The sequence below is a fragment of the Schistocerca americana genome, chromosome 2, assembly GCF_021461395.2.
Source record: "Schistocerca americana isolate TAMUIC-IGC-003095 chromosome 2, iqSchAmer2.1, whole genome shotgun sequence".
Classification (NCBI taxonomy): Eukaryota; Metazoa; Arthropoda; class Insecta; order Orthoptera; family Acrididae; genus Schistocerca; species Schistocerca americana.
In genome coordinates, this window is record NC_060120.1 from 374,952,296 (window position 1) to 374,961,751 (window position 9,456).

General features: G+C 43.3%; 1 non-coding gene across 1 annotated transcript; it reads right to left on the reverse strand.

The window, feature by feature from the left end:
* Positions 1-8,117: 8,117 nt before the first annotated feature.
* Trnas-cga lies at positions 8,118-8,192 on the reverse strand. The gene has a single exon. It is a non-coding gene; the product is annotated as a tRNA-Ser (tRNA).
* Positions 8,193-9,456: the final 1,264 nt, after the last annotated feature.

A 9,456-nucleotide genomic window follows, 5' to 3' on the forward strand; every position in this document is an offset into this window, starting at 1 on the left:
AATGATGGCACAAAGGTGCTGAAACATGTTTGGGAACTTTGAGAAAACGTTGTTTTGCATAACTGGCGGATCTTACATCCAACATGTTAATATTACCATCTCATGGACAGCTTGTTGGCCCACATTAGGAATGCAGTACTGTAGCGATTCTGGGTGACAGTGGATGAACAAGTCCTTGCTAGGCTTCCAGAGTTATACGGCACCAGATGTCTACGCACAGGTCACACAACTGCCGCAGATCATGAGCCGTTTTTCTTGCGGTAGCGGAACTGACGCCTGATACTGTCCCAGTAACGTTCCATGTAGTCCTGCTCAGATGAACTTTGTGGTCCAGACAGCAATGCGAGTTCTGCACCATGCTACTCAAACAACTTTACCACGGTTACACTCTTGTGAAACGGACAGTTATCCTGCTGGGACATGTCTTTTCCATCGGGGAAGACATCGAGCATTAAGCGATGCAGATGCTCCGCAAAAATGTTCACGTAGTTCACAGCTGTCACGATTCCTTCTACTATTAACTCACGTAGCACATTGCACAAGATTATCACTACCGACCTGCATCCATGGCCCGTTGCATGTTCCGATCAGCCAGTCGACTGGATGACTCTAGACCCCGTCTTGATCATCAATTTGGTGTAACAAGAGACGTGTTTTACAGTAACTGGTGAGTTGTTTTCAATTATCCAATGTTCAATGTACATGATCCCCTGGTGACTATTGTCGTAGTTGACGACGTCAATGAGTGAACGTGGATACTCATAGGGATCATCTCAGCGGTGTGCTGTGTGGCACTTGTGCCTGCAGGTACACTGTGCTCTTGTAACTCATATGTTCGATTCGGACTTTGTCTGCTCCATGCAACTTCTGTGTTCCCCTATGTATAACGTAATATGCGTTTACTGTATTCTTATATGTATGTTCTTCTACATATGGAAATAATTATTCACATTTTCTGTAAAGTTATTTAACAAGAATTAATTTGTATCTGTATTTTTGAAAGCGATTTTCTTTTATAATGTAAATATTTGAACCTGTTGTATGTAAAAGTCGATCATGCAGAAGTAAGTCGTGTAATACTAACCATAAAACCTGGAGGAAAGTCCCTCTGCAACGAAAAACTTTAGCGGGAATGTAAAAGATCAGTTTGGGGCGAAATACCCGAAGAACTCTTTGAGGCCATAACAGATAGTTGGTAGTCAGTATTCAAACAGTCAACACCTGTGCACTGAATGAGACAGGGATTGTAGCAAGATTAGATCAATTATGCCTCGGATGTGGATGTATATTGACTATTAGGTCATGACACTTATTGTGTTGCTCGGAATCATAAAATTCCGTAGCCAAGAAAACAATTTACAGAGAAGTTTTACACCAAGAGTTATGATAATGTGTGACGAATTCATCTTTGTGCCACAGAAGACCGCTACACCCAAGACCTTTAGTGCAAATAAAGTTTACTATTGCATTTATTTGTATGGACCAGTAAACTGCTAAATGTGCAAATAATCTAATTTCAATTTCGTGCTGAGAACACTGATTTTTTCGTTATTCATTGACCTGGATAGGTTATGTCCGAATTCTAATGAATTACAGAATCATTTAAATTTTAAAAGTGCTTACTAACTTTTGCGGAATAATAATTTTCTCAAGTGTTTAGTTAGTCTTTTCTGTCAAATGCTCCAAGTGATCGGTAAAGCTGAATAGTTGAAGTGTTTCAAAAGAATGAGCGCAAATAATAGGCTTAAATACAGTATTAAACTTTACTGAGTACTACAAGTAACACAATAGAATTCTGATATAAGAAGCGTTTACAGGCTATTACAGTTTAAAGCCATACGCAATTATTGTTTATCTTGCACGTTCGTAACAGTGTTTTCAATATCATATTCCCGTTTATGTGTATCTTTGTTTGGTCTGGTCAGAATGGTGTGCATTGAAGACATCCAGTTGGCAGAAAAGTTTTCGGATTCCTCTTCCTCACCAAATGTTGAACCAGTATTTCAGTAGTACTTACAGAGAAAATATTTACGAAGTAAGTCATAGTTACTATTTAGAGACATTTATGCAGTTGTCAACATAGCTGGTAACAACTTATTAAAATCATAACAGACTGAAGATCCTAATATACCACTTATGTTCTGTATAATGCAAAGACCTACATGTTTTACCTGTAAATAAGTAATAATCACGTTACTCAGCATGGCAGTTTGATAATCATTTCATTATTACTGCCTTTTAAGAGTAAAGCGCTGAGTCACCTCTTGCCCAATATAGCTGTACTCCTCCCTTGTTATGTGTAGTGAGCATTATTTTTCTTGTTTTAATACAGATAGTACACGTTAGTGGGAGATAGTTTGGTGACAAGACATTTAATGCATTTGTCTGTGGTGCTCACGAATAGCTACTTTAGTATTACTTGTTACACTGTGTTACTGTGCCGCAGATAGTTTTCTGATTAACAGTACGTTTACTTGAAATTACTTTGACTAATTAGTCTGTCGACCGTCGTTGCTTTATATGACTGTAGTTTTGCTTTTCAACCTCAATAACATTGGTTCGATTCCCGATCGTATAGTTACTGATCCCTTTTAGAACATAATCGTTTTGGTAACGAAACATAGTCTGGTTCCTTCTCATTACTACATGATTATGGCCAAACTTTTAGAAGGGCTAACATTATAGGCGGTTTGCTTTGGTCCTGGGAGGAGTAGGAAGAGGAGATTAGTGTTTGACATTACGCCGACAGCGAGGTCATTAGAGACGGAGCACAAGCTCGGATTAGGGAAGGACTGTCAAGGAAATCGGCAGTGCACTTGGTCAAAGGAACCATTCCGGCATTTGCCTGAAGCGATTTAGGGAAATTACGGAAAACATAAATCAGGATGGACAGATCCGGGTTTGAACCCTTGTCCTCCCGAATGCGAGTCCAGTGTGCTCTCTGCTGCGCCACGCCGTTCGTTGTTGGGGAATGAACGATGGTGTTACATTTGAGCTTTCCCTTGACGAGAATTACGGTAGTCGTTAGTGTTACACTCTGTCGCCACATCTGCCACAGATCACCACTCACCTTTCCTTACAGAGCAGGCAAGCCTCCGAACACCACTTTCTGTCACGTGACGTGGAAATCCAATATATTGCTGCCTAGTAGTGGTTTCACTGCCGTCCAGTCGCATTCCACAGATGTTGGACTGCGTGAAAATTGGGACTTTATTCGGGCGCTGATGACCCCGCAGTAGAGCGGCCCACAAACCAAACATCATCATCATCATCATCATCATCCACAGATGCTCACAAAAAGTATTGCGCGAACAGCCGACCAACTTCGCCGTTACTAAGGTGCTCCTTCCAGGTATTGCTCTCTGTCTCCCTTTAGGAGATTCACTGAAATGTAGCTGTAATTAAGAAAAATGGTTCAAATGGCTCTGAGCACTATGGGACTCAACTGCTGAGGTCATTAGTCCCCTAGAACCTAGAACTAGTTAAACCTAACTAACCTAAGGACATCACAAACATCCATGCCCGAGGCAGGATTCGAACCTGCGACCGTAGCGGTCTTGCGGTTCCAGACTGCAGCGCCTTTAACCGCACGGCCACTTCGGCCGGCTTGTAATTAAGAATTTGACATGGTAAAAGATTATCTTGGCTTTAACATTGAAGAGTCCCGCATTACACTTTCGTATTTCTTCTATTATCCTATGACATGCATGTCGTGTAGCCGTCGTTCATTTTTCATGCCGAAGATATCGCTATTTTATAGGTCTTCTAGCGGACAACGACGGATATTAATCCGTACTATTATGAAATAAAACTTCATTTTACAACACTTGCTTTCAATTAATAGTACATATCTGTTATATCTTGGTATTATGGTGTACTAGTATTAAATTATAATTTTTTATGATGGTCATACACAGCAGTCAGTGTGACTCACATTACTCTCAGCTTGCTCTGCGGTCATGAGGAGCACTACCTTAAGAGAAACTTTTACGAAAATCTTGTTTCGAATATCTAAGTAACTTCGGAGAACTTCTTCCGCAGAATTCAACATTTTGAATGTGATCAAATAAGAAATACAGAACTTTATTTAAAAATACCATATTGATTTCTCTCATCCTTACTCTATAACAGAATCGAGTTATTAATGACGATGCCATTTGTGTACAAAACGTTATTTTTCGAACACCAAGAGCTACTTATTAACAATTTTTTACTTATTGCCAGACTGGGTCTTCAGCTCACCTCAAGCTTCAAAATTATTTACAACAGACTACAAAGAAATGTAATAAGTCCAATCATAAATAAAGAATTACTCATCATCATCTCTTGGTGGCTGTAATGTGACGTTTTTCAAATGCTTAAGAGAAAGTGGGGCACGTCCTGCACTAAACCAAATAACATTTATGGCGAGCATCACTAACATTTGAATATTTTCTGTATAAATCGTGGTCGTTTATGAGCGTTATAGATATTTGCATTGTGATTATATTTTACTGGAACATAGCTAGTAGAAATAGGCTACAGGAGTTACCGTACGCCACGGTAACTTAGTGCCAGTAGCTAGATTCTCTGCAACAGAATTAAACGTCAAACAAAATTACCTGTCCGCTAAGTGTAGAAGGGTACATTATAATCATTTGTCCCATTTTAATTACAGTTAATGCTTCGGCAAAATACGCCCATTAACAATAAGTGCTGCGCAGTTAATTTAATGAAAATTAATGAGCACAGTGGGAGCCAACGGCGGGAGTCACGCTATGCGACCCCACAGTCCCGCCACGCGTCATTTCGCACTGGACAACGCTGCACGCATCCAAGGTTCTGCCTTCCTTCTGCACACTACTACAGCTCGCAAATACAAGTACCCGGGGCATAGTGTATGCAACAGGCAGTAGCGGAGAAGTTAAGAAGTGCGCGTCGTCGCCTTCAAGAATATAATTAATCACAAAATTCAAAATTTTCTTTCTTCACTTCCATTAACATACCCGTGGATTATTGATTTTGATCGGTAATCATGTAGATCCTCGCACTCTTTCTTTAATAATGAGTTGCGTTAACTACACCATAAATGTAGTACCCATACTTTAACTGATCTGAAAACGGTCGTCGCGTAGCAAAATCCGTGGATATTTGCTTGTAATGAAAGACTACAACCAAAGGAAAGAATGTGAGAGCGTATACAAACAGTGAGCTATTTTCTTTGTCGAACTCTGCTCCACTGCGCCACGGCTTTCCGGGCAGCCGAGTCATTCTTGCCTCGGCACGGCTCACTGCCGGTGTTCCTCGCTGGGGTAGCATACATCTGTCTCAGGGTCCTCGCCCACTGCGAACCGAGGACGTCCTTTGGCGAAGTAGTCACAGCTGATACTGAGGGTCAACGCACGCTTTCGACTCGCCGCCAGGAGCCATTGTACCCCCGAATTGTTACCGCGCGGCATGTAAAAAATGTGTCTGAAAAGGCCGCGTGAATAATGGCGGTTTTTGGGGGATCTTGGAGCTCGGTATCTATCTGTGCTATGAACGTCAAAAGCTTTTGGTTTATCCCCGACCAGCGCCCATTTGCACAGCCAGACGAACATCAGTCTTACTGTACTTATGTTAGAGGATATTAAGGAATGTCCGAGCGACGAACAGAAACTGCCGTCCAAGCAAATTGTGCAAATCGATAAACTCGCTCTGCAAAAGACCTAAATTGGGCTGATATTACTGCTCAACTAATGGCGCCATTTTTACTTGCACCGTTTGGATTTTACGTCCAAAAACAAAAAACAAAAAAAAACACCTTTTTCTGGGACGTTTTTGAAGCATGCCGCTGCTATATTTGAAACTTGCAGCAAATTGGTACCAAATCTGCAGGAAGGTAGATAAGTGGATAAAGTCAAAACAAAATTTTTTTATCCAGTAGTCTTCATCCATTGTCGAAATACAATAGTTTAAATTCGAACTAAACGTAACACGTAAATTCGTAGCTTCATTCGAATTTCACGTGCAAAATAACCATTTCAGGTAAGTTTTTCATACGTACACTACTTGTATGTTTCAAACTTATGCGCATCGGTTCAAATTTTAAACATGGTAGACGAACACATGTAATTATTGGTCGTTCTGTCGTATTGTACAAGCCTTATCAGTGGCCACGCTACAAGAAACACGGTTCGGAAGACAATAAAAAAACCTATATCGGATCAGTCGTCGCCCGGGCCTACAATGGTTGCCAAGCTATGGCGGTCTAATGTCAAACTATGGTAGAGTAAAAGTTGGGAACCAGAATGAAAAATGCTCCTATCATAGCTAAAGAATGACGAATATATGCTGGGCAGAGTTAGGGATGTAAAGGAAGTTCCGAAGGCATTTAAATTAGAACATTTCAGGCATTCGCGCTTTTTACGAGTTAATCTTACTTTCCCAGCGCAGTGAGAAGGCAATGCAAGACGCAGGTTGTGGCGCATCTGCAACTTGCAATTTGTAGGCAAAGTCCCTGATCCTGCGCCCAAAATCCAGAAGATCAACCAGCCACAGTAAACAATGTATAATATCATATGGCTGAAGATCACACATGCAATGGCTACAAAAAGTTTTTCGGAAGAGGGGGAGGGGGAACCAAATTTCTGGGGTTGTATTTGAAACTGGAAAACACTGAAACAATTTTTTGATTTTTAGGTGGGTGGGGAGGGGATTGATTTGTTCCCCTACGGGACTATTTCTCCCACAGGCCCCCAATGTGCCTCTAGAGAGTGGAATGCATCTACAATAGGAAGTACCCGAGAGTGGAAACGCTTCTGTAATAGGAAGTATCCCAGAGTGTGGAAGCATGCATCCTGAACTTTAATGGCACTTTGTGTCATATTGCAGGACATGACAAATGCTATGTTGCATTGCATGAATGGCATGTATCACGTTACACGACATAGGATAAAATATAATGTTACTTTACTTGATGTGATGCATAATATTATACATAGAAGAGTCAAAGAAGGAGGTGCACCCGCCTAACATCATGTACGGCCTCCGTGAGTACACAGAAGTGCCGCAACAGGAAGTGGCATGGACTCGACTAATGTCGTAAGTAGTGCTGGAGGGAACTGACACCATAATCCTGCTGGGCTGTCCATAAATCCATAAGAATGCGAGGCCACGTTGCAAAGCATCCAAGATATGCTCAAGAATGTTCATGTCTGGGGAGTTTGGTGGCCAGCGGAAGTGTCTAAATTCAGAAGAGCGTTCCTGGACGTGTGGGATGTGGCATTCTACTACTGGAATTGCCCAAGTGCGTCAGAAAGCGCAACGGACATGAACGGATGCAGGTGATGAGACAGGATGCTTGCGTACGTGTCACCTGTCTGAGTCGTATCTAGATACATCAGGAGTCCCATATCACTCCAACTCCAACTGCACACGCCCCACATCATTACGGAGCCTCCACCAGTTTGAACAGTACCCTGCTGACACGCAGGGTCCATGGATTCATGAGGCTGTCTCCATACCCATGCACGTCGATCCGCTCGATACAATTTGTAACAAGACTCGTCCGATCAGGTAACATGTTTCCAGTCTTCAACAGCCCAATGTCGGTGTTGACGGGCCCAGGCCAAGCGTAAAGCTTTGTGTCATGCAGTCATCAAAGGTACACTAGTGGTGTTCCGAAAGCCCATAGCAACGATGTTTTGTTGAATGGTTCAAATGTGTGTGAATTCCTAAGGGACCAAATTGCTGAGGTCATCGGTCCCTAGACATACACACTACTTAAAGTAGAATGAGCTTTTCACTCTGCAGCGGAATGTGCGCTGATATGAAACTTCCTGGAAGATTAAAACTGTGTGCCCGACCGAGACTCGAACTCGGGACCTTTGCCTTTCGCGGGCAAGTGCTCTACCAACTGAGCTACCGAAACATGACTCACGCCCGGTACTCACAGCTTTACTTCTGCCAGTACCTCGTCTCCTACCTTGCAAACTTTACAGAAGCTCTCCTGCGAACCTAGCAGAACTAGCACTCCTGAAAGAAAGGATATTGCGGAGACATGGCTTAGCCACAGCCTGGGGGATGTTTCCAGAATGAGATTTTCACTCTGCTGCGGAGTGTGCGCTGATATGAAACTTCCTGGCAGATTAAAACTGTGTCCCCGACCGAGACTCGAACTCGGGACCTTTGCCTTTCGCGGGCAAGTGCTCTACCAACTGAGCTACCGAAGCACGACTCACGCCCGGTACTCACAGCTTTACTTCTGCCAGTACCTCGTCTCCTACCTTCCAAACTTTACAGAAGCTCTCCTGCGAAAGTTTGGAAGGTAGGAGACGAGGTACTGGCAGAAGTAAAGCTGTGAGTACCGGGCGTGAGTCGTGCTTCGGTAGCTCAGTTGGTAGAGCACTTGCCCGCGAAAGGCAAAGGTCCCGAGTTCGAGTCTCGGTCGGGCACACAGTTTTAATCTGCCAGGAAGTTTCACTACTTAAAGTAACTTATGCTAAGAACAACACACACACACCCATGCCCGAGGAAGGACTCGAACCTCTGGCGGGGGGAGCCGCGCAGTCCGTGACATGGCGCCTCAAACGGCACGGCCACTCCGCACGGCTAGAATGGTTCGCTCGCTGACACTTGTTGATGTCCCAGCATTGTGATCTGCAGCAATTTGCTGAAGGGTTGAACGGTTCTTTTCAGTCGTCGTTTGTCCCTTTCTTGCAGGATCTTTTTCCGGCCGCAGCGATATCGGAGATTTGATGTTCACCCGAGTTCTGATATTCACAGTATACTCGTGAAATGGTCGTACCGGAAAATCCCCACTTCATCGCTACCTCGGAGGTGCTGTGGCCCATCGCTCGTGCCCCGACTGTAACACCACGTTCAAACTCACTTAAATCTTGATAACCTACCATTGTAGCAGCAGTAACCGATCTAACAGCTGCGCTAGATACTTATTGTCTTATACAGGGTGTTACAAAAAGGTATGGCCAAACTTCCAGGAAACATTCCTCACACACAAATAAAGAAAACATGATATGTGGACATGTTTCCGGAAACGCTTAATTTCCATGTTGGAACTCATTTTAGTTTCGTCAGTATGTACTATACTTCCTCGATTCACCGCCAGTTGGCCCAATTGAACGAAGGTAATGTTGACTTCGGTGCTTGTGTTGACATGCGACTCATTGCTCTACAGTACTAGCATCAAGCACATCAGTACGTAGCATCAACAGCTTAGTGTTCATCCCGAACGTGGTTTTGCAGTCAGTGCAATGTTTACAAATGCGGAGTTGACAGATGCCGATTTGACGTATGGATTAGCACGGGGCAATAGCCGTGGCGCGGTACGTTTGTATCGAGACAGATTTCAGAACGAAGGTGTCCCGACAGGAAGACTTTCGAAGCAAATGATCGGCGTCTTAGGGAGCACGGAACATTCCAGCCTATGACTCGCGACTGGGGAAGACCTAGAACGACGAGGACACCTGCAATGGA